Consider the following 23,749-nt stretch of genomic DNA (forward strand, 5'->3'; position numbering starts at 1 on the left):
TACATTAAGTGACTTTCTAAGCAGGCTTCCTCTAGAGACTCCCTTGAGGGTCTTGAAGAAGCAAACTGTCACAGTGTGGGGTGCCCATGTGGAGAGGCCCACATGGCAAAGAACTGAGAATGTTCTGAGGAAGCTGAAGTCCTCAGTCCTACAGCTGCAAGGTTCTTAATTCTGCCAACACTTACATGAGGTTGGAGAGATGTGAGCTTGGGCTTAGATGAGATTGAAGCTCTGGTTGACACCTGATGACTGACTTGAGAACCTGAAGTATAGAATCCAGAAACACTGTACCCAAACTCCTGCTCCACAGAAACTATGACAGAATAAGTATGTTGTTTTTTTTTTTTTTTTTTTTTAATTGGTAAATTTGTGGTAACTTTTTATGTAGCATACAAAATAATACACCACTGGGCAGAACACACAACTTGTTCCAAATTATACTTCAGAATTTTCACTGCCTTTCTCTGGGGTCAAATTATACTTCCATTGACATTCTAAACATATAATGTCCCTCCCAGTAGAAGGATTATACTGCTTGTCCTTTGTACTCAGAAGTGACCATCTGATTTGTTGGGCCCATGGAATGAGTATGGAAGCAGAAATTTTGAGAGTTTGGTCAAACTTTGGGGTTGGCCATACTTCTCTTTTTTCTCCTCACTAGATTGTGTCTGACCTACATCACATTTGTAAAGGAATCAAAAAATAAACTTTCCTTTTTGTAAGCCACTGAGATTTTAGGTTACTACAGCATAACCTGGTCTTTCCTCATGAGAACAAGTAATTCTATCAAGGACACAATTGGGTCAAGTTGCTGTGCTGTGTGAAGTTTTTAAAATTTTGTCTTCCAAGTAGCAGGCTCTCCTCAGATGGATCCCCTCAGTGCATTTTCTCTATTTCGATAATTGCTTCACATACCATTCTGCATCTCTGTCTGACAGCAGGATAGTCTGGAGCTGGGTGTTCTTGGAACTCTTACCTTGGAAAGCCATTTTGAGATTAGAGTCCATGGGGAAAGAAAGATGAAGCGTACCACTGAAGCCTTGGTAAAAAAGGCTGTTTCTGTGAGCTAAGTTTTTATCCTCCTCACCTTTATAGTAGAAAGATTTCAGAGGACAAGATCATCAGGATGAGGTCTGGGGAAAAGGGCCAGAGAGACCATTGAATCTGCCTCTTGCCTAGAATTATAAGTGGTACAGCTGAGTTTATCAGGGTGAGAAACTAAGTCCTAACTGAGAATAGTTTTCCCAGAATGTTCACCTGTATAACTCCTCAAAATTTAGTCATGTTAAGTAGCTGGTCAAGGATGTAGGGACTTGTAGATCGCAGCACTTCTCTCATTTTGGAATCCCAATGAACACTACCAATGGTACTTACATATTTAATGGGAAGATGGCAAAAAGGCCATCCAAAAAGAGGATATGTTTCACTTGAACGCTGCCTTAAGTTGATCATTTAATAAAGAAAAATAAATTTCTAGAATTTGTGTTCTTGTCATACTAACAGAATGGAGAATATTCCTAAATTTCTTTGAAAATATTTTAATATGAAATAGGGTAAATAGAAATTTATGCATTAATTTCCATATGTTGCTTAACTTTGACTTACATTGACTTAAGATCACTTTAACTCAGACTACCTAGAATTGGAATTCTTTCTTTGCCATTTATTTTAAAATTTAAAAATTTTAATCTTTTTTTCTCTATGTATATTGAGATATAATTAATAAAAATGCTATATATGCAAAAACATCAAAACCATGATGTTTTGATAAGTGTATTGTGAAATAATTACCACTATCAAGATAATTAACATATACTTCACCTCACATAATTATAGGTAGGGTGTGTGTGTGTGTGTGTGTGTGTGAGAAAGAGAGAGAGAGAGCACACAAACATTTAAAGTCTACTCTTTTAGCAAATTTAATGTATACATATTGTTTATAATAGTGTATGCTTCCTGCCATATAATTGACTATGTGATCTTGGATAAGTTTCTTAAACTCCATGTGATTCAGTTTCCTTAGTTATAAAATACACATATCTCCTATGATTGTTGTAAGAATTAACTAATATAGGTCAAGTACCTGCTTAATAAATATTACCTACTCTATTTAAAAACATTTTTCATTAATGTTCAGATAAGAATGCAGTTTTTTTTTTAAATATCTTAGTGGTATATAATAATTATACATAATAGTGGGATTGATTATCACATATTCTTACTTGCACATAATATAACTTGATTAATTTAATTCCTTAGTACCTCCACTTGCTTTTTCCCTCCTTCCTCCCCCAATCCCTTTCTCTATCCTACTGGTTTCCCTAATATGTTCATGAGATCTCATTTTTCCTTTTTATCACATTTTCTTTATTCATTTATCTGCTGTTGATGGACACCTAGGCTGGTTTCATAACTTGACTTTAGTAAATTGTGCTGCTATAAACATGGATATGCATGTATCACTACAGTATACTAATTCTTTTTCTTTCATGTAAATACTAAAGAGTAGTATAGCTGGGTCATGTAGGGGTCCCATTCCTAGTCTTTTGAGGAACCTCCACACTGATTTCCATAGTAAACCTAACTTTATTATTACCACCTGTGCTTCACAACAGATAAGCTTCTGAGCATATTTTCAAAGGGGAGAACTCATACATCCAAAGTTCCATTTCATTCATTTTCAGTTCTTTTTCTGTATTTCCAGATTGGCTATATCACACATTTGTTAGAAAAACTGTAAAAATCACAGCTTTCTTTAAATCTCCTTTCTTGTTATATTCCCCCTACCAGCTGTTTGCTCTCTAGCAACAAAGTTGGAACTACAGTTTTATAAAAAACCACTTATGCTAATAAAGGGAGAAAAAAAGGTTTTGCTTCTGATGTAGTCACTTTCTTTGCACCAGCTCAAGAGGTGAGCCAACTTTTATAGTTGGCTATCAACAAACTCAAGTGTTCTAATATATAACTTATCCATTTGTCATCAGCAGCCCTGCCTGGATACATGGCATAATAAAAGTCCTTCTAGGGTAACAACACTGATTTGGGCACAGAGTGCAACGGGTAATAGATTGGTGGAGGCTGAGGAAAACTTCCTGGGCACTTGGGGCAGGCTAAGCATCTAAAATATAGTCTGAAGTAGTGTCAAAGTTGGGTGAATCTAAGCAAGATTAAAGTTTGAGAGGTTTATGATTCAGGTGGACAGGATTTGGGCCAATAGAGGTTTTGGGATAGCCATGATTTTAGTTGGTGTTTGGAATCTGTAGTATAGGGATGGAAAGTCTGAACAAAATAAGGTGAAGGAATCAGAAGCATGATTCACCATGGAGAAAACATCTCTCCAGGATTTAGGATAAAGGGTCAAGAAGGACCCTAATTTTTCAGGGTAGAAGTCTAAGATGAATTGGGCACCAGGGTCCATGTATGATGGGGATAGGTTAGGAAGGCGATAGTTCACTGCTCATTTTGGGGCCAATGACCCATTGGTCACTCAGGGTTATATCCTTGGGCTAAATAAAGACTTAGAATCACTAGGCCTGATTGTCACTGGACCAGGGCCAGGTTGTGACTGCACTCACCAGAGGAAGAAACTATTACTAGAAGCTTAGGAGATGTTGAGACACACAGTCTAAATCTGTAATGCATTATTTACTTTCTCAAAGCAGAGCCTTTTTATTTTTGAAGGGGTCAAAAGCACAACCTCTACTATTATTAGCATCCAGCTGTTTGCTGACACGGGTGGAAATAGAAATTTGAAAGGTGTTGGTCCTTGACCTTTTCAGCATGTAGAGTTTCACCTTTTTTATATCTAGAAAATAATTTATGTAAATATCCTTAATCAAAATTAGGGTTGAATAGTATGTTTATTTCCAACCAACTGATTTTAATGTATAAGTAAAATCAATTTAATTAGCTAGTATGAGTAATTACAGCTATTATCTAATTTATAAATTCCTACTGAATGAACTTGGGAGATTTAAGGTTAAATGATGGTTGAAATCTTAAATCTTAAGAGTATGTTTCATTTGAATACTTACTACATTAGTTTGGATATGAGATGCCCCCTGCCCCTTCCAATTAAAGCTCCTATGTTAATATAGGAATAGATCATAAGAGCTATAACCTAATTAGTCCATCCCAGTTTGAAAGGACTGTCTGGGTGGTAACAGTAGGCAGATGGGGTGTGACTGGAGGAGATGGGTCTCTGGGGTCATGTCCTGGAAGTATTCATCTTTCCTGCAGCCCCTTTCTTTATTCCCCCTCTCTACTTACTGGCTAGCCACAAATGGAGCAGAACTTCTCTGTCATGCCCTTCTACCACAATGTCCTGCCTCACCTTGGGCCCAAAGCAATGGAGTTGGTTTACAGTGGACTGAACCTCTGACACTTGACTCGAAATAAGCTTTCCCTCCACTAAGTTGTTTTTATTGGGTATTTTGGTTGCAGCGATTGCAAAGCTAACTATAACAGGCATCATATAAAAGGCCAATTTAGAATATTTTTTAGTAAAAACAAAAAAGAATGACAAAAAAGCCCAGAGATGATAAAGGAAAGCTAAATAGTACACAATTTTTTCTTTTACACACCAACATGTTTTCTTTGACTGATACACTACTGTGTCAAAGAGATCTTTTAAGCTAATTTTTAAATAGATTTTCTCCAAAGAAAATTATGCATTGTTAAGAGCAAAAGAATTCTATAGTTTTTCCAGAGAATGTGGTAGATTCAACCTTGAACTTGAGAAATTTCATCTGTCTTTGAGACTAACTAGTCATAAAAATGAATGTATATATGGCAGTGCTAAATGTGTTATAACTCAAGTCTAGAACAGATAATTTTTGACAATAGATAGCAAAATTTATAATTAATTTAAACAGCTGGCTAAGAACCAAAGTGTCATACAGAAAAAAAAAAATGCCTCTTTGTAAGCCAAATAACACTGCTAATAGCCAAATGATGCATTAGATGGCTAAACATAGACTTACTGACTTCAAAATACATATTGGCCATTAGCCAATTGAAACAATTAAAGTCAACATTATCTAACAAATGTTGCCTCATTTGAAATTCAAACTATATCCCATAACATTTGGGTGACAGGCTAATTTTAATTTAGTGGGTAAATTGTTTTTGAAATATATTCTGTTTTGCATTTCCATGCATATTATCTTCTGACTAGTCTGATTTATCCATTTGTCTAATTCAACAGTAATTTAACTTTTGATTAACAAAATAAGGTTTTGACTAGAGAAAATAATTAATAAAGTCCAACTTTATCAACAGATAAAATTGGTTTTTATATTCCTTTCACATTTTCTTTTTGTCTTCACTTTTGTTTGCCTGGTCAATTACCGGTAATTTTCCTTTCTCCTTCCTAATGGAACCCTGATTTAGCTTAGTTGCTCCCCTGGGCCATGTGCTTTAAGGAAGATATGCTCTGCACCAGCAGGGCTGAATCATGTCTGGTCTGAGCCAATCATGGTGCTCTCCTTCCCTTTGCCAAAGACTGGTTTAGATATAAGCACATGATATGCTTCCCAGAAGTGAGATAATGTGAATGCTTCTAATCAAGGTTTTTCTTTTCTTTTCTTTCTTTCCTTCCTTCCTTCCTTCCTTCCTTCCTTCCTTTCTTTCTCTCTCCTCCTCCTCCTCCTCCTCCTCCTCCTCCTTCTTCTTCTTCTTCTTTGTATAAATAGCCATTGGGATATATTGTTTGGCAGCTAAATGAATGCATGAATTGACAAAATGTTTGCATCATTTGATTGTTAGAATTAATTTAAAAAGGCATGTGGTATAGAAAATGATTATAGAGTGAGTAATATATCATTGTAATTAGTATTAAATAACTTTAGGAATGCAAAACAAAAACCCACATCAAACTACACACTAGGATGTGGGACAATAATAACTTTGATTTGTTGCTGGTATATACTTCATTTTTTAAAGTTTACAAAACCCCCAAACCCACAAAAACTGAACAGAGGAAAAGAAGTTATAATGCTAGATATTACAGTGCCTGCCCGTGACACCTGCAATGGTAGCAGCTGCCATTTGGCTGTTAACTAAGGATGGCAGGAAGATGTAAGGTATCTGTTTCTCATGACAAAATTTAAACCTGAGTTAACAAACCTAGAGTGACCCTATCTTGAGAATAATCATATCAGATAATGCAGGATTTTTAAATTATATACACTAAATTGAGTTGGTATTTTATGTTAATTACCACTAAAGTTATTTTAACTGATAATTGCAACATATCAAGGCCAGGCAAGACTGCATAGATAACAGAATTATTTCTATGGCACAGAAGGGATAGTCCTTCCATCATTAAGAAGGACACATGGAAATAGTGTGGCATGAGGGGATTCATGTGATAAAGGAGGAGAAACATACTGCTTTGGTACAAGGAATTATGGGAAAGTGAAGCAGTGATGAGACTGGACTACTTTTGATTGTCTGATGTGCTAGACAGATCTTTTGCACCAGTTTGTATTTGATATTATAGGCTAACATTGTATTATGAAGAGCCTTCCACTGTGTGTGTGTGAGTCTGCAGGCAGAGGGATGGTCTCAGTGTGGTTCCCTAAACTACTTTTGTTTTTCACATAGTGGAGATATATTCCAGGAGTCTCCTGAAATATGGAGACAGAAAGTTAACAGGGAGTTTGGGTTGGAAGTTTGCCAGAGGAAAATAAAGATGACAGGGACAAAGCAAACCTGGATCCAAGAACTTATGGGTAGAGCATTTGAAGTTCACAGTCAGCTTCTGAGAACCATGGAGAACCAAGGTGGGCCCAGGACAGGAGCTAGGACCACTAGGCCCTGACATCATGGTGGGAAAGCAAAGCATATGTTAGTTTGCTGTACAGTTTCCAGCAGGGTCATTAATGGCCAAACAGAAAAGGAAGTCTGGTTTGTTAAGGGGGGAAAATACTGCACAAGAACACTTGGAATAAACATACAACTTTCCCTTTCCCTGTTAACAAAGGTTCAGTAAACTACCTGCCAGATGATACCTTGAGAAAACTAGGTAAAGGATAAGGCAATATGAAGATATGAAAGAAAGCATCCCTAAGAGACTTTCTAAACCAAACATTATGTATTTTCTTTGTATTTCTTTAACATTGTTGCAGGCAATTTTTTTTCTTTTTCTTTCTTTTTTATTGTAAACAAATGGGATACATGTTGTTCCTCTGTTTGTACATGGAGTCTAGGCATACCATTTGTGTAATCATAAATTTACATAGGGTAATGTTGTTTGATTCATTCTGTTATTTTTTTCCTTCCCCCCCACCCCTCCCACCCTCTTTTCCCTCTATACAGTCCTTCCTTCCTCCATTCTTGCCCCCCTCATTAACCCTAACCCTAAACCTAACCCTAACGCTAACCCCTCCCACCCCCCATTATATGTCATCATCTGCTTATCAGCGAGATCATTCATCCTTTAGTTTTTTGAGATTGGCTTATCTCACTTAGCATGATATTCTCCAATTTCATCCATTTGCCCATTGTTGCAGGCAATTCTTGGTTTTAATCTTGACTCTGTTGTTTACTAACTATGTGACTAAACCAGATTATTTAAACTTCATGAGCTTTAGCTACTCCTCTAGAGAATGAGAAAATAAACTTCATACTAGGGATACTGTAAACATTAGAAGTTATGCATATAAAATTCCACAAATAAGCTGTACTAGGTAGATTACTTTGACATGAACCACATGATTGTGCTTTTTTCTGTGGAAGATTAGAGCAGAAGTATATTTTTACACATGGGGGTAACCTGAGCACTTTAGCTCAGGCAGAAGACTGATTATCCTGGGGTGATCTGTGAGAGATCAAGCAGTAGTCAACCCTGGGATACTCTCTGACCTGGTTGAGCCTAGAAGTGAGAATGACAGATTTTGGGTCTGCCAAAATCAAGTTATAATAGGTCCAGGACGTGGGAGGGGGACAGAAGGTTGAGATCATGAGCTCAGTCTGGCCCATTTTGAGAGCTTAAGGTAGATCAGGTAAATGAAAGGAAAACACAAGAGTTTTCAAGAGTACTTGAATTTGTCACAGATCTTTCATCCCTACATCAATGAAAAAAAAAAAAAAACAAAAAACAAAAAACTAAACCCCATGTATATCCACAGAAGCAATTAACTAACACCCAAAAATATTTACCAATAGGCATGTACTTCACTGAAGGAGCTAAATAGAAAAGGAAACTGTTCATAGAGAGCACACTGAGGGCGTACCTTGGCTTCCACTGACTAGAGATGAACTACTTGGGATGGATTTAGATGTTGGCACATCGTTTTGTCTAGTTGAATCAATCTGATATTGAGCCAAGTTTCTGTTTTCTAAATTGAGTATATGAATTTGACTTGAGTAGGCAAATAGCTCCACTGAGAAGAAGGATTATTTTGACTGCTGCATTAACCATGTTCTACAAACTGGATGGCTTAAAACAATAAAAGTTTATTATTTCACATTCCTGGAAGCTATGTCTGGGTTGAATCCACCTTTCCTCTGTGTAGTTTCTGTTAGTGACCAGCAATTTTGCTGCCCCTTGGGTTGCAGCTGCAGCAAGCCAAGCCAAGGGTTATCATCTTTGCTTCTGTCTTCACAATGTCTTCCCTGTGTGTGTTGTCATAGTTTAGCTTGCTTACAAACAGGGTTGTACTCTGAGGTACTGTGGTTACCTATTTTGGAGAGTGACACAGTTCCACCTCAAACAGTCCGCCCTCCCAATTAATGTCCTTCTCGTGCAAAACTACATTCACCTTATCCTATCATCCCTAAAAGAAACAATTATTCTGGAATAAACTTTTAGGCACCAAATCTCACATAAAAATTATCATCTGAAATTCCCCAAATCATTTTCTAAATCATTAAAATCAATTATGGGTGAGATATAAATATTATTTTTTCTTGGGGAAAAATTCCTCTCCACTGATGAAGCTCTAAAACCAGAGAAGCAATCTGCTTCTAAAACACATCGGAACTAGCATAGGATAGATATTCCCATTCTAAAAGAGGCAAACTGAAAGGAAAAGAGGGGCCATGGGTCTCAAGTTCAAAACAAGATTTCACTACTTTATAAGACTTGGGATTCTATGCATGGGCTGGATACTGTCCTAGTGGTTCTACTCACTTGGTCCTAGGTGGCAGCCTCAACAATGGGAGCTCTGTTCCTGGGGTTGGTGCCCGCTGCATCCATAGTAGCAGCAGCAGCACTGCAGGGATGTGAAACACACTTGGGTTTCTTTTTCCTTTGAAATATATTGTATGTTTACAAGCAAACAGCTCTAGTGGTCTGCTTCATTCCTGTGGAATCCCAGAACTGTAACAGTCTCCCTTCATCTGACCTCTCTGTTCCATTTAGTCCATCTGGCCCTGTTTCTGATGAAATTATTAATTGGATCTACAAGTCACATGACTACTCTCCTTACCAGACTGTTGTCCAATAATAGCTTTGGTTTTCTTTCTAAGGCATACTTTCTTTAGTTTTATAATATGGTAGGCTGAGAATTCTCCAATGTAGAGTTCTAAATTGTTTTGCTTAATCACTCCTTTAATTGATCCTTTTATAGTTTGCTATGAGTGATAAGAAGATAAAGGATACACCTTCAACACTTTGCTTAGGAATTTCTTCAGATAACTATCCAAGTTCATCACTGGGAGTTCTACTTTCTACTCAACAGAAAACAATTCAAACAGGTTCTCTGATAATTAATAACAAGAATCAACTTTTCTGCAGTCTTCAGTAAGCAAATTAACTCATTTGTGTCTGCGTCCTTGCCAGAGTTTCCTTTAACATTCACTAAACTTATTTTCTTTTTCTTTCTCCGAGATATAATGTATATTAGAGATATTTCTTATTTTTTGATATAAACATTCATTGAGTCTAGAAATGTTTTTGCTGTATCCCAAAATTTTATGTTGTATTTTGATTTTTTTGTCTCAGAATTTTAAAATATTTCATTTTTAGCTGATACATAAAAATCATACATATTTATGTGGTACTATGATGTTTGAGTACACATGTATATTGTGTAATGTACAAGTCAAGATAAACCTATTTTCTTAAGTTATTTCTTTATGATAAAAAACCATTTATAATCCTTTCTTCTAGCTTTCTCTTTTAAAATAAATAATGTTACATTATCTATAGTCACAGCACTATATGACAGAACATCAGAACTACTATTCCTACCTAAATAAAACTTAGTGTCCATTAATCAACTCTTCCCCATCCATTCTTCTGCTCTAGTCTTCACAGATACCAATAACCATCATTCTATTGTCAACTTCTATTAGGTCAAACTTTTTAGATTCCACATATGAGTGAGATTGTGTGGTACTTATCTTTATGTACCTGGCTTATTCATTTAACATAATGACTTCCACTTCTATCCATGTTTTGTGAGTGATAGAATTTCATCTGCTTCATGGCTGAAAAATATTCTATTATGTATATATATCACCTTTCTTAACCTATTCATTCATCAACTTAGGTTGATTCCAAATCCTTGGTATTGAGAAGAGTGCTCCAATAAACATGGGAGTATAGATATTTCTTCACAGGCTAATCCCAGTCATGGGATTGATGGATCATATGGTAACTATATTTTTAATTTTTTTGAAGAAAACTCATCCTGTTTTCCACAATGGCTATACTAATTTATATTCCCATCAACACTGTGCAAGGGTTCCCTTTTGTCTACATCCTTGTCAGCACTTATTTTCTTTTGTCTTTTCAATAATAGATACTCTAACTGGAGTGATGTGATAGCTCAGCGTGATTTTAATTCGCATTTTCCTGGTGATTATTCTCTCACCATTTACAAAAATCAACTCAAAATGGATTAAAGACCTAATATGAAACCTGAAACTATTCAAGTAATATAATAAAAGAAGGAAATATTTAAGGATATCAGAATGGGTAATGATTTTTTTGGATAAAATTCCCAAAGCACAAGAAATAAAAGTAAAAATAGACAAAAGGGATCTTAACAAACTAAGAACTTCCTGTATATCAAAGGAAACAATTATCAGAGTAAAGAGACAACCTACAGAATGGAAGAAAATATTTGTGACTATACATCTGACAAGGGGTTAGTAACCAGAATATGTAAGAAACCTAAGCAACTCAGTAGTAGGAAAAAATAGTCAAGATAAAGCCCTTTCAATTTTTTTTTGTTGACCCACTTGTTTAGAAGCAGTCTATGTAATTTCCATGTGTTTGTGTATTTTCCAAAATTTCTCCTGTTGCTGATTTCTCCTTTTATACCACTATAATTAAAAAAGGTACTGAATATAATTTTGGTCTTTTTAAATTTGATAACATTTGTCTTATGGCCTAACATATTGATCTGTACAGGAGAATATTCCATGTGCACTTGAGAGAAATATGTATTCTGTTCCTATCAGATGGATCATCCTGGTCTTACTGACCTATTGAGAGTACTATATGCAGAAACTATAAATATTCTTTTCAGCTGCATGTGAAACATATGCCAAAACAGACTTTAAACTGGACATCACAGGAAGTGCCAACAAATTTCAAAGGATTGCAATCACACAGCATGTGTTTTTGACTACAGTGGAATTAAAATAAACTAAGAACAATAAAACATTTATAAATGATTAGAAATTAAGCACCACATTTTAAAATACCAATGAAGAAGAAATAGCAGTGAAAATTGGAAGACATCTTGAAATGAATAATAATAATAATTATATAATGTGTTAAAATCTTTGGGTTGCTAGTAAGGCAGGGCTTAGAGGGAAATTTATAGCTTTAAGAACAAAGATTAGAAAATCAGTGGTCTGAACTTCCATCTCAAGGAACTAGAAAAAAGAAGAGTAAGCCAAATGCAAAGAATAAAAGGGAGGGAATGAAAAAGAGTAGATATATGACAGAAAAATTATAAGAGGAAGAAATGCATTCTTTGAAAAATTGAAAAAAATTATAAACTTCTATAAACACTGACTAAAAGAAAAAGAAATTTGTTCAACAGAAAGATGAAAAAGGAATCTTACTAAAGATCCTGCAGAGATGCAAACTATAACATGATAATTTGGACAGTTTCTGGTAATAAACTTGATCATTTAGATGACATCAAGTAATATTACTTTCTAAGACTACAATAAGAATTATTGGAAAATGTTTCTTTTATTATTGGAAAATGGTTGTTTTATTTTTTGCCTAGATGACCTATATATTTGTGAGAGTGAAGTATTAAATTCATCCATTATTATTTATTGGGGCCTAGCTGACCCTTTATGTCAAATAGTGTTTCATAAAATTGGGTGCACTGATTTCTTGGTGCATATAATTTATAATTGTTATATTTTCTTTGACAGATTGCTCCCTTTACCAATATGTAGCATATTTGTTTCTTCTAATTTTCTTTTGAACTCTGCTTTACTGGGTACAAGTATAGCCACTTCTCTTTGTTTTCAGATTCATTTGCACAGGATTGCATTTTCTATCCTTTCTCTTTAAGTCTGTGTATTTTATTTATTTATTTATTTGAGATGTGCTTTTTTGCAGGCAACAAGGCTTTGAGTCTTGTTTAACTATAATATAGTTCAAATGAACTTAATAGATAAATAAAGAATACTCCATTCTAATTGGGGTAAGATGAAATCATAGGGTGGTTTTAATTTGCATTTCTCTAATTATTAGAGATGTTGAACACTTTTTCATATATTTGTTAATTGCCTGTATATCTTCTTCTGTAAAGTGTTCAGTTCTTGGCCCATTTATTGATTGGGTTCTTTGTATTTTTGGTGTAAAGTTTTAAGTTGTTTATAAATTTTGGAGATAAGTGCTCTATCTGAAGTGCATGTAGAAAAGATTTTCTCCCACTCTGTAGGCTCTCTTTTCACATTATTAATTGTATCCTTTGCTGAGAAAAAGTTTTAGTTTGAATTCATCCCATTTATTGATCTCTACTTTCATTTCTTGCACTGTAGGAGTCTTGTTAAGGAAGTCTGGTCCTAAACCAACATGATGAAGAATCAGGCTTACTTTTTCTTCTTTTTGGTGCAGGGTCTCTGGTCTAATTCCTAGATCCTTGATCCATTTTGAGTTGAATTTTGTGCAGGGTGAGAGAGAGAAGTCTAATTTCATTTTACTGCATATGGGTTTCCAGTTTTGTCAGCCCCACTTTTTGAAGAGGTATTTTTTCTCCATTGTATGTTTTTGGCACCTTTGTCTAGTATGAGGTAACTATTTATATGGGTTTGTCTGCATTTTCTATTCTGTACTATTGGTCTTCCTGTCTATTTTGGTGCTAATACCATGCTGTTTTTATTACTATTGCTCTGTAGTATAGTTGAAGTTCTAGTATTGTGATACCTCCTGTTTCACTTTTTCTACTCAGGATTGCTTTGGCTATTTGAGGTCTCTTATTCTTCCAGACGAAGTTCATGATTGCTTTCTCTATTTCTGTGAGGAATGTCGTTGGGATTTTAATTGGAATTGCATTGAATTTGTATAGTGCCTTTTGTAGAATGGCCATTTTGACAATATTAATTCTGCTTATCCAAGAACATGGGAGATCCTTCCATCTTCTAAGATTTTCATTAATTTCTTTCTGTAGTGTTCTGTAGTTTTCATTGTAGAGGTCTTTCACCTCTATCAACAACACAAGCAATAATAGGTGTTGATGTGGATGTGGGGAAAAAGGCACAATTGTATATTACTGGTGGAGTTGCAAATTGGTACAGACACCCTGGAAAGTAGTATGGAGATTTCTCATAAAAGTTGAAACAGACCCACCTTTTGACCTAGTTATCCCACTCCTTGGGATAACTCCTTTTGGATAACCCAAAGGGTTGAAAATTAGCATACTACAGTGATGCTACCATATCAATGTTTATAGAAGCTCAAATCACAATAGATAGATTGTGGAACCATCCTAGATGCCCTTAAATAGATGAATGAATAAATAAAATGTGGTATATATACACAATGACATATTATTCAGCCATAAAGAAGAATAAAATTATGGCATTTTCAGGTGAATGGATAGAATTGGAGGATATCATGCTAAGTAACATAAGCCAATCCCAAAAAACCAAAGGTCAAATGTTTTCTGTGATAAGTGGATGATGCTATATAATGGGAGTTGGGGGGTAAGAAAAGAATGGAGGAACTTTGGATTACATAGAGGGAAATGAGACAGGGGAGGAGGTGGGGACGTGAAAGTGGAATGTACCCTATGTATACAAATGATGTAATTTAAATCATGTAAATCAACATTGTGTACAGTCATGGAAACAAAAGTTGTACCCCAGTTGTGTATAATAAATCAAAATGCAATCTGTAAAAATAAATAAATAAATAGATAGAATATTCCATCCAACAATAGCAGAATATACATTTTTTAAAGCAGCTCATGGAACTTTCTTCAAAATAGATTATATGTTAGGCTACAAAGCAATTTCTTGCATCTTATCAGATTATAATGGAATGAAATTGTGAATCAACACCAAGAAAAGATACAGAAATTATAAAAACACATAGATATTGAAAAATATACTTTTTGAATAAGCTGTGGGTAATTGAAGAAATAAAAGGGTAAATTTAAAAATTCCTAAGATCGAATGAAATTGAAAACATGACATACCAGAACCTGTGGGATACAGCAAAGGCAGCTACAAGTATAGCTACAAGTGCCTTCATTAAAAATCAGAGGGCTTTTAAATAACCTAATCACACATCTCAAGGTCTTAGAAAAATAGAAACAAACCCTAAACCAGTAGAAGAAAAGAAATAATAAAGATTAGAGCTGAAATTAATAAAACAGAGATTAAAAGAACAATACAAAGGATCAGAGTTCATTCTTTGAAAAGATAAGATTGATAAATCCTTAGCCAAACTAACTAAAAGATCCAAATTTATAAAATTACAGATGAATAAGGGGGATATTACAACACTGTAGTCCAGAGACTCATGAGGGACTATTTTGAAAATTTCTATTCCAATAAATTGGAAATTCTAGATGAAATAGATACATTTCTAGACACACACGATCTTCCAAAATTGAAAAAAGAGGATACAAAAGAAAAAAAAAAAAAAAAACCTAAACAGAGCAATAACAAATGATGAGATTAAAGCAGTAATAAAAAGTTTCCTGACAAAGAAAATACCAGGATTGGACAGACTCACTGCACAACTTACCCAGACATCTAAACAAGAAGTAATACCAATGCTCCCCACACTATTACATGAAATAGGAAAGAAATGCTTCCAAAATCATTCTACAAGGCCAGTATCACCTTGATACCAAACCAAGGGACACTACACAAAAAGAATTAAGACCAACATCCTTGATGAGAATAGATGCAAAAATCCTCAATAAAATGCTTACAAACCAAGTTAAACACACTAAAAGTAATCATGTACCATAATGAAGTTGGTTTTATTCCAGGAATTCAAGCATGGTTTAACGTGAGCAAATCAGTAAATATCAGTGTTATGGTTTAGGCATGAGTTATTCCCTAAAACTCATGTGTTAGACAATGCAACAGAGTTTAAAGTTAAATGATTGGGTAATGAGAACGTTAACATCATCAGTGCATTAATCCACTGGAAAGGATTAATTTTAGGCAGTTAAAGTGTAGTTGGAGGAAGTGGGTCACTGTGGGCATGCCTTTATGATTTATATTTTGTCACTGTTAAGCAGGGTAGTCTTTTGGCTTCCTGGCTCTTTTACGTGAGCTGCTTTCCTCCTCCACACCTTTTCTCCATGATGTTCTGATTCACCTTGGCCCCAGAGCAATGGAGTTGGCCGTCTACGGACTGAGATCTCTGAAACCATAAGCCTCCAAATAAATTCTCCTCCTCTAATTGTTCTTGTCAGCTTTTTTAAAATCACAGTACCAAAGCTGACTAAGACTATAATACAACACATAAATAGAACCAAGAACAAAATCACATGATCCATCTTTAAGGAGACAAAGTCTTGGATTAAATTCAACATCCTTTTATGATAAGAACCCAGAAGAAACTATGTGTAGAAGGATCTTACCTCAACATAATAAGGCCTTTATGTGAAAAAATCATCCAACATCATACTATATGGGAAAATCTGAAAGTATTTCTTCTAAAATTAGGAATGATATAAGATATCTACTCTTACTACTTCTGTTCAGCATAGTACTTTAAATTTTAGCCAGAGAAATTAGGCAAGAGAAAGAAAAGGCATACAAATAGGAAAGGGATGAATCAAATTATCCTTATTTTAACATGATATGATGCTGTGCTTAGAACTTGAAGACTTCTAGAGCTGATAAACCAATTCAGCAAAGTGGCAGAATATAAGATCAATATAAAAAAAATCAATAGCTTTTGTATACAACATTAGAAATGAAGAAAGAAATGGAAGACCTCCCATGATGTTCATAGACTAACAGAATTATCAAAATGACTACATTACTGAAAGCAACTTATAGATTTAAAGTAATCATCATAAAATTACTTTCTTCACAAGATTAGAAAAAATAATCCTAAAATTCAAATGGCAGCAGAAAACCAAATAACCAAATAACCAAAACAATCCTAAGCAAAAAAATAGCAATGCTGGAGGCATCACAATATCCAATTTCAAAATATACTACAGAGTCATAGTAATGAAATGGGATGGTACCAGCATAATAAAAGACATGGAGACCAATGATATACAACACAGAGAAAAACAAGTAGCTACAGACACGTGGTCTTGAAGAAGCAGCCAAAAATATGCATTCAAGAAAAGACAGTCTCTTTAACAAACGGTGCTGGGAAAACTAGATTCTTTTCTCTTATCCTGTACAAAAATCCACTCAAAAAGGATCAAAGACACAAAACTTTGAGACTGGTAGAGGAAAACACAGGATAAACACCTAGTCACAGGTAACAAATTCCTGAAAGAACTCCAATAACTCAGGAAATAATAGCAACCATCAACAAATGGGACTGTATCAAGTTATGCAAATTATAAAGCTCTGCACAGCAAAGGAAATAAAAGCAGGGTGAAGAGACAACTTTAGGAGAAAATCTATTAGCTAGTCTTCCGACAGGATTACTATCCTAAGTATGTAAATAACTAAACAAAAATAAACAACTTCACATCAAAAAAACAAACCAATCAAGAAATGGGCACATGAACTGAACAGACATGTCTCAAAAGAGGAAATACAAATAGTTAATAATTATATGAAAGAATGATCAGGGAAATGAGATCAAAACTATATTAATTCCATCTTACTCCATTTTGAATTACTATCATCAAGAATACAGAATAATAATAATGATGATGATGATGATGCTGGCAATGATGTGGGTAAAAAGGAACTCTTTTACACTATTGGTGGAAATGTAAATTAATGCAGCCACCTTGAAAATAAGTATGGAGATTCCTCAAGAAACTAAAAATATAATTACCATATGATCCAGTTCTCTCAGTCCTTATTATATACCCAAGGGAATTCAAGTCAGCACTCAATAGAAGTACCTGCATGTCCATGTTTATCATGATAGCCAAATTAGGTGCCCATCAATGTATGAGTTGATAAATGTAGTATAGATACATAGCAGAGTATTATTCCATCATAAAAAGTGCGAACTCACGTAATTTGCAGGGAAATGGATTGACCTGGAGATCATAATGTTAAGTGAAATAAGCCAGAAACAGACAAGTACCACATGTTTTCCCTCATACATGAAATTTAGGTGGGGTAACGGCACAAAAATAGAAGGGAGACAATTAGAGAAGAGAAAAGGAATTGGGGAGAGAGAAGGGGAGAATAATGAGGATAAACAGAATTAAATTATGTTATTTACATGTATGAATATGCCACAATGAAATCCATTATTCTATAAAATTAAAACACACTCATGAAAATGAAATAAAACAGCAACAAAAATTATAAAATGAAATACAATAGCAAAAAAATTGGAAATATGAATAGTGCTAATTGGGTTGAATTAGTTGTATCCAAATTTAAATACCTTTCTTGTAATGAAAAGTTCCTGGTCTAGACAACTTCACTACTGAATCCTTTCAAATATCTAAAAAGAAAGAAATAATAGCAGTTGTACAAAATACTTTGAAAATAGGGAAAAGAGAACACTCCCAAATTCTTTTTTTTTTCAGCAGTGCTGGGGATTGAACCCAGGGTTTTTGTGCTTGCAAGGCGAGCACTCTACCAACTGAGCTATATCCCCAGCCCCCAACACTCCCATATTCTTTTATGGGGTACCATATGCTGATATCAAAACTTGATGTGGACTTTATTTATTTTTTATTTTTTAGATGTTTGTAGACTTTTATTCATTTTTTTAATATGTGGTGCTGAGAATCGAACCCTGTACCTCACACATGCTAGGCAAGTGCTCTATCACTGAGCAATAACCCCAGTCCCAACTTCATTATTTTTAAAATATATTTTTCATTGTAGATGGACACAGTACCTTTATTTTACTTATTTATTTTTATGTGGTCCTGAGGATTGAACCCAGTACCTCACACATGCTAGGCAAGCACTCTACCACTGAGCCACAACCCTAGCCCCTCATGTGGATTTTATAAAAGAAAAATTATAATTCAGTTTCTCTCTCGAGCTATGATACAAAAATCCCAAACAAAATATTAACTTATCAAATTAAACAGTACATGTGAACAGGGAGAGGATATTGTGATCAAGTGTGATTTGTTTCAGAAATACAAGGTTGGTTAACATTTGAATATTAGTTGATATAATTTACCACATTAACACTATAAATAGGTGCAGAGAAAGCATTTATTAAATATCAACACTGTCATGATTTAAAAAAATCAGCAAGATAGTAGTAATAAAAGAAGTCCTTTTAAATTTAATGGAGTAAAAATTTCTATAGGTAACATCATAGTGGTGAAATAATATTTTCCTCCTGATGTCAGAAAATGATTTCCACCTTCACCTGTATCTTAAATTGTCCTAGTTATTACAATAAGAAAAAAATGGCCAGTAAAAATAGAGAAAAAATGCAGCTTCCACAAAAGGAAGATAATACAATTGGAAATGTGGAAAATCCAAAATTTCTGCCACAAATGAATTAGTAAGATGATTCAACAAATTTGCTGAATACAAGTCAACATATAGGAATCACTTATTTCTATGTAATAGCAATTATCAATGAAAAAGAAAATTATTAAAATAGTACTTCAGGATTGGAAAATTAAATTCCTAACAATAAGTATACCTGACATATGTAAAACCTGCATAGAAAACTAAGAAAATGCTCAGAGAAATTAAAGACCTAAAGGAAAGGAGAGATAGATCATATTTATTGATTGGAAGACTCAGTAATAAGAGATCAATTTTTAAGTTGCTTTATAATGTAATCTTAGGTAAAAATCCCATTTTATAGAAATAAGCCAATTTTCTGACAAAGTTTAAAATCAGCTCTCATTATAAATTCATTTGCTAATTTCTCTACTTTGTGGTTCTTCCCCCGCTCCCCGCAACTCAATCTCTGTCTGTCTCTAGAACAGATTACAGGTGCACCATTCTGGAGTCAGGATATCTCTGTATTTTCTATCATAGACCTCCTGGGGATACCTTTACAAGTCAAGGAAACTTTCAGACACTCAGTTTCCAGTGGACAAAGAGGAGAGTAGCTGTGGTGTGATCTTTAAAATCTTGGAAAGGTATAAATTTTATAAATTTATCAAATACAAACAGAAAATGCCTTATCTGCCTCACTGGCTATACATGATAATATCTAAGATAAACCTAGGTGCTTTTGTTAAAAATTTAATTCGTGATAAAAGTGATGGGAAAAATGACTGTTTCCTAATAATATTTAATTTTATGTTTTTCTTGTTCTGAACTTTTAAAATGTTAATTTCCTCTGAGTGAACTCAAAATGTAAATTTAATGTGTAATGTTTTCATATTAAATTGTGAGGAAATTTAATTTTGCCTCCTATTGAGAAATCCTAAATCATCATTTATAATATAAAAGTAATGGAGTTATCAAGTAGCCTAATTGCAGTGGTAAGTATAGTTCTTTAAATAAGCTTAAAAATATTTTAAATCAGTAATACATTAAATAATAGCAGAATTAAGCCAATTTCATGGGCAAAGAAGGTCTAATTCTAAAATGAGTAAAAATACAGAATAGAAGAAAATAAAGGTGATATTCAAAATGTCATTCTCTCTGTGGAAGATATTTGGGCCCTAGTTCAGTAACAACTACCTGAACAGATATGTCCAACTTTGTGCATCTCCAGGAGGACTCCTTCTGGTGCCAATTGAGGGAACAGTTTGTGTGACCCAGACAGGGAGACCTATATACTTGTGATCAATTTTCCAAGTAATATCTTTAAAGTGAATTTCCTTGGGGTTCAGAGAGGCTAAACAATAAAGATACTGGGCTGTGGAAGGGTATTTCTTCCAGTACAATATTTGTTCTTCCCAATATAATTATACTTTAAATTACTGACCCCTTTCTGTCATTTCTTTGAAGATTCATAGTTTATGTTCAGCTCCATTAACTTCCTTCCTTTTTTTTTTTTTTTTTTTCACATTTTCAGTTTCTTTCAGAGTTGGTCCTGTTGAGGTCTACTGGTTTGTTTTTCTTGCCAAGTGAAGGGCAATGAAGCAAGGTTGTGGTAATTGAAGATTTTTTGCCTTCTTCAGAAAGTTTGGGAAGACCATGTCAGGCATTAAGAATTTTATGTGTATGACTTGACCCTGGAGGTGGTAGTGCCCTTTTATCTAGGCAAGTATGGCTCTGTTCCTACAGGCCAGGAACCCTGGACTTTTGAGAACATTTATCAATTTTGTTTTAGTGCCCTTTTAATATCTGAAACTGAAAGGGCACACCAAGATATGGCATACCAAGCTTTTACAGGAGTCCTGGTTCCTATTTCTCACTTTTAGAGCATCCTCTACTCAGTAAGGATGGTATTAAATAGATACTTATAAATGTTTTGGGATTAGAGCCTGTGCAAATGTCCCATGTTTCTTTGGTCAGGCCAGCAGATTGCTCTTGCTGGCTGGTATGGCATATTTTCCAAGGAACTGCATGATATTGAGCACCCCAATGCCAAAAATGGGACTAAATGCTGATTGGAGTGACTCTTCCAATAGTCAAAGGGAAGAAAAACTTATGACTTTGGTCTAATAAGGGATAGTCACTTACCTTTTAGCTTGAGACATTTGGGCTTCTCTATTACCTCTGACCCATGCCTGTTCTGATCATTGCCCTTTTTCTGATTGAGATGCACAAGAATTCTAGGGATAAATTGATTGAGGTCACCTTGAGGACTTTTTGAGACCTCTATAGACTCTAATTGCTATGGTGTCTTCAACTCTTTTGGGTTGGTCTTAAGCCAGACTGGATGAAGGACAGACATTCTTTGAACTCTTCTTCCAGCTCCTCCCAGTCTCCTTGCCTATCCTCCACAATAGTAATGATGTGTTGGAGGCACGTGTGTGGTGTGATCTACTGTGAAAATAATCACATTGTAAGGAATGATGTGATTACAGTCCAAGAGTTCAAAAGAAGAGATGTCTAGAAGATATGTTGTCAGGAAATCAATAAACATTCACATTTTCCTGCATCCTCTAGATAGGTATAGATAGGCTTTCTTATATGGTCTTCATCAAAGAAGCACAGCAAAAACTTTGAGAATGTATTCATGGAAGGCATGAGAGACCAGGTAGTATCATGAGATATGATAAAGCAAGTTTTAAATAAAGAGTATTGGTGAACTTCAGAGGCAAGAAGATCCATGAACCTATTAGTACTAATAGGTTCTGAATAGAGACCATTGTGAGTAATAACACTATGCTATCTCTTTTTCATGGTGAGGGATGGATGGCATATGGTTTAGTCAGTGTTTTGACTGCTGGACTAAATGACCAAACCAGCACAACAGTAGAAGAGGAAAAGTTTATTCCAGGGTTTCAGAGGTCTTAGTCCATAGAAGGTCGGCTCCATTCCTTGGGGCTGGAGGTGAGGCAGAACAACATGGTGGAAGAGTGTGGCAGAGGGAAGCAGCTTGCATCATCAGGAAGCAGAGAGAGAAACTCCACTCTCCAGATACAAAATATATATCCCAAAGCCATGCTCCAATTCCCAACTCCTCCACATCCTACCACTTCAATTAATCTCATCAGGGATTAACACACTGATTGGGTTAAGTCTCTTACAACCCAATCATTTCTCCACTGAACCTTCTTGCATTGTCTCACATGTGAGCTTTTGGAGGACACCTCACATCCGAACCATAACAGCATATTTGACAACAAAGAACATGATATGGTTCCCTGACCTAAACAGGAATAGATATCACCTGAACATACTAAAGAATCTTCTCATATACTGATTGTACTACAAACAAATATTTAAATACTTCTTTTCCCATCTTTCTAAATATTCATTGATAAAAATCCATACCTCACATGAACCCATACATTTCATAATATATATTCAATGAAATTGCTTATTGAGAAAGTGTGCCCACAAAAAGTATTTTCCTGGGCATTATACACCATATGGCAGTACTGGTTGAGAGAAACAAAGAGGAATTTGGAATGGATGGATAATTCCTTGGCTTTTGGATCATATTCTTAAGGCAAAAATGAGGTGAATATGAATTCTGGGGATAAACGAAACCCAGAACAGCATGCCAAAGACAAGTAAGTCTACAGCATTTCCAGAGTGAAGGTCAAGAATTGTCCCCGAAAAAAGCAAGATCATAACCAGGAAACAGACATGTACTTGAAATTTGTAAGTTGAAGTAGGGTTGGAAACACAAGAACTAATAATGATGAAGTTGATGGTCAGAGGAGTTGAAGGCAGATTGGGTCAGGTGTGATGTGCAGTTTATTTGTAAAGTTCAGAACTAAGACTGGTGATGGTATGCTCTGTATAAAGAATTTTATCTAGGATCTGGCCAGTGCCACAGGGACAGTGGTAGCATCTTAGAGGAACCTTTATTATCTGGGCATGAGAATTAAGACTGTGAACTCCTTGGAGGTAGGGACTGATTCTTATTTATCATTGGAACCATTGAATCTATCTCACTGCCTTAAACTAGCAAATGCCTGGGAAACGCTTGCTAGATGAACGAATAAAAACACTGGGTATAAAGAACAAGGTTATTTCATTTTGAGGATAGGAAAGAATCTACCAAGATTGGCCTTAATTTCCACAAGTGTGTTTTCCTCCACTTAAATTGGAAAAAAATATGAGTTAATGTAGTCAGATTGGAATTTGGGGTCCTGGGAGGGAAGAATCAGTACAGAGGCAGCTAGGTTGGGATTTGTGTCTCTTGAGAACACCCTGATATAGTCTGAGTGTGTTTTTCTCCTCCAAAATTCACATTGAAATTTATTCTCCAATACAATAGCATTGGGTTATGTGGCCTTTGGGAATGATTGAGTCATAATGGCTCTGTCCTCATTAATGGGGTCACATGCCCTTATAAAAGGGCTTGATGGAAGGAATTTATCATTTATTTTGTCCTTCCACCTCTGCCATGTGAGGACACATCACTCCTCCTCTCTGGAGAATGAAGCTTCAGGGCACCATCTTGCAAAGTGGAGAGCAGTCCTCCCCAGAGAGCTAAACTTACCAGTGCCTGGGTCTTGGGCTTCTCCGTGTTCAGAACTGTGAGAAAAAAATTACTTTTGTTATTTAGAAATTTTCCAGCCTCATTATTTTGTTATAGGAATACAAAAGACAGGCATACACTAAGATACAACGATTTCTACTA

This window comes from Sciurus vulgaris (assembly GCF_902686455.1).
Source record: "Sciurus vulgaris genome assembly, chromosome: 3".
Classification (NCBI taxonomy): domain Eukaryota; kingdom Metazoa; phylum Chordata; class Mammalia; order Rodentia; family Sciuridae; genus Sciurus; species Sciurus vulgaris.